We start from the raw sequence: 2,500 nt of genomic DNA on the forward strand, positions 1-2,500 counted from the left end.
TCCTCGCAGGGTTGCAGGCAGTCCCCATAATCGTCCTACACAAGACAAGCTTCGCAAAATTTTATCTTGGGAGCCATCTGTAGAAAGGGAAAACCGAAGGAAAAAGCAAATTGTTTATTAGTGAAAACTCAGACATTCTCATCTTACCTTGACATTCATACTATTGTTGGACTACCTTGGTGAAGTGTAACTTCCACAGTATTAAATTTTGCTGATCAAATTTTATTGATTTATTAGGGCGAAAATTTTGTGGTTACAGTGAACATACACTGTAGACAATTCCCTACAATACTTTGGCAATATTTTATAAAACTTAATTTCAGATTGCATATTAAACGAAGTAACTGTCATACAGCAACACTGCTTAGAGAAACAGTCTCATGCTTCATAAAATGTTCCAGGGTCATTATTACAGTCGGAATCATTATATGATGTGTTGTAAAGTTTCTGCACACATGAATTATAATTCTAAAGACATTTATTATCGCCATATGTTTCGAAATATAAGATGACAGTATCATTCCATAACCCTTATAGGACCACCATTTTTTTTTCTTTTGGTGGGGGGGGGGTATGCTTGCCGACGAAAATCAATGCCCATGGAAAGTGTGGAATATCGTCATCGCCATCATTGTCGTCGTCATCGTCTTCGTCATCATCGTCATCGTCATCACCATCGCCATCATTATCATCATCATCGTAACGATTACTTCAAAAGTAACCACTGATGATGATGATAATGAAAATGACAGATATAATAATAAATAACGATGATAATGATCATGAAATGTTGATGATAGTGTAATAAGGACAATGCTCATATTATGCAATAATCATAATAAAAAAGCAGATTATCCAAAAATAATAAGGAGATTCAGCATTCACAAACATTAATCAGCTGGCAACATAATCTCTCTCTCCACAAAAAAAAAGAACAAAAGATGAACTAATCCAAAACTGGCTCAACACGCTAACGAAGCTGCCAGGGAATTCAACAGCAGAAGGGCGGGAAGCGCACCGGGTTTATCTGCGAATTTCAGTTGTTATTGATATAGCGCCTTTGTTTGTTGTTATGATGATAATCAGTTTGTAAATATCGTTATGATTGTTACTGTTTACTATTAATGTATGGGATAATTGAATATCTTCATTGTGACTTATGTCACAACGAATAATGTTCATTTTATTATTATTAAAGTTAACATCAGTTAGTATCATTATTATTACCTTTACTACAATTGTTGTTATTTTCAGTATTGTCTTTATTATTATTATTGTTATTGCTTTTGCCGTTAATATTGCGAATGCCGTTCTGGTTCATCATTATCACTGTCATTGCCATGGCCAATGCCATTGTCTTTGTCATTAGCAGTTGTCACTGGCATTGTTATAATCATCATCATTATTATTATCTATTCATGATCATTCATTGTTATAATCATCATCATTATTATTATCTATTCATGATCATTATCATTATTATTCTCACCCTCACCCTTACCCTCATCATCATTATCATTCTCACCCTCACCCTCATTACACTGACATATAATATAACGAAGAATGGCATACAGTAAGTAATGATGATAAAGGGGAAAAAATAAGTGAAAAAAAATAAGCGAGATATAATAAAGTTGACAAAACAAGAAAGATGATAAAAATAACAATAATAAAATTGAGAGATTCTGATAAAGACAAGAAACAAGAAGAACAAGAAAGGAAAATAAAATTGCTTTCACGTTATACCCATCAGTAAATAATATAGGAATATATAGCCTATAATAAGTGAAACAATAGAACGGTATTTATGGGAAATATTGATTATAATAATAAGATGAAGAAAGAATAAAGAAAAGATAATAATAATAAAAAAAAAAGAAAAAAAATGTATAATCTTCCTCGAGATGTTCTGCCGAAAGGATAATAACCACCGAAGTGAGGAAACACTCGAGTCAGTTTTAATTTTTTTAATGAGCAAACCCTTTTTTCTTTTCTTAGCGCTTCGATGAGAAGTAGAAGAGGAAGAGGAAGTAGAGGTAGAGAGAAGTGGAGGAAGAGAAAGACGTTGTGGAAAAGAGGAAAGTGGAGGGAGAGGTGGATGTTAGAGAGAATGAGGATTTAGAAGAGGATGCGAGGGGGAAATGGGTGAAGAAGAAGAAAAAGAATAAGCATTTAGAAGAGGATGCGAGGGGAAAATAGGGTGAAGACGAAGAAAAAGAGGAGATGGGGATAAGGTAACATATACTCTACGGTAACATATACACACATACACTCCTCTGTTTCTCCCCCTAATTCTCCGCTTCACTCTCAGTAATATACCTTAATCTTCAGGCTAACTTAACACCCTTTATTTATATATATATATATATATATATATATATATATATATATATATATATATATATATATATATATATATATATAAAGAAAATTAACAAAGGAACATACAAGAATAAAAATCTTCTCAGCGCCTGATATCATTAAAGGATTCAACTGAACA

This window comes from Penaeus monodon, chromosome 16 (genome assembly GCF_015228065.2).
Source record: "Penaeus monodon isolate SGIC_2016 chromosome 16, NSTDA_Pmon_1, whole genome shotgun sequence".
Classification (NCBI taxonomy): Eukaryota; Metazoa; Arthropoda; class Malacostraca; order Decapoda; family Penaeidae; genus Penaeus; species Penaeus monodon.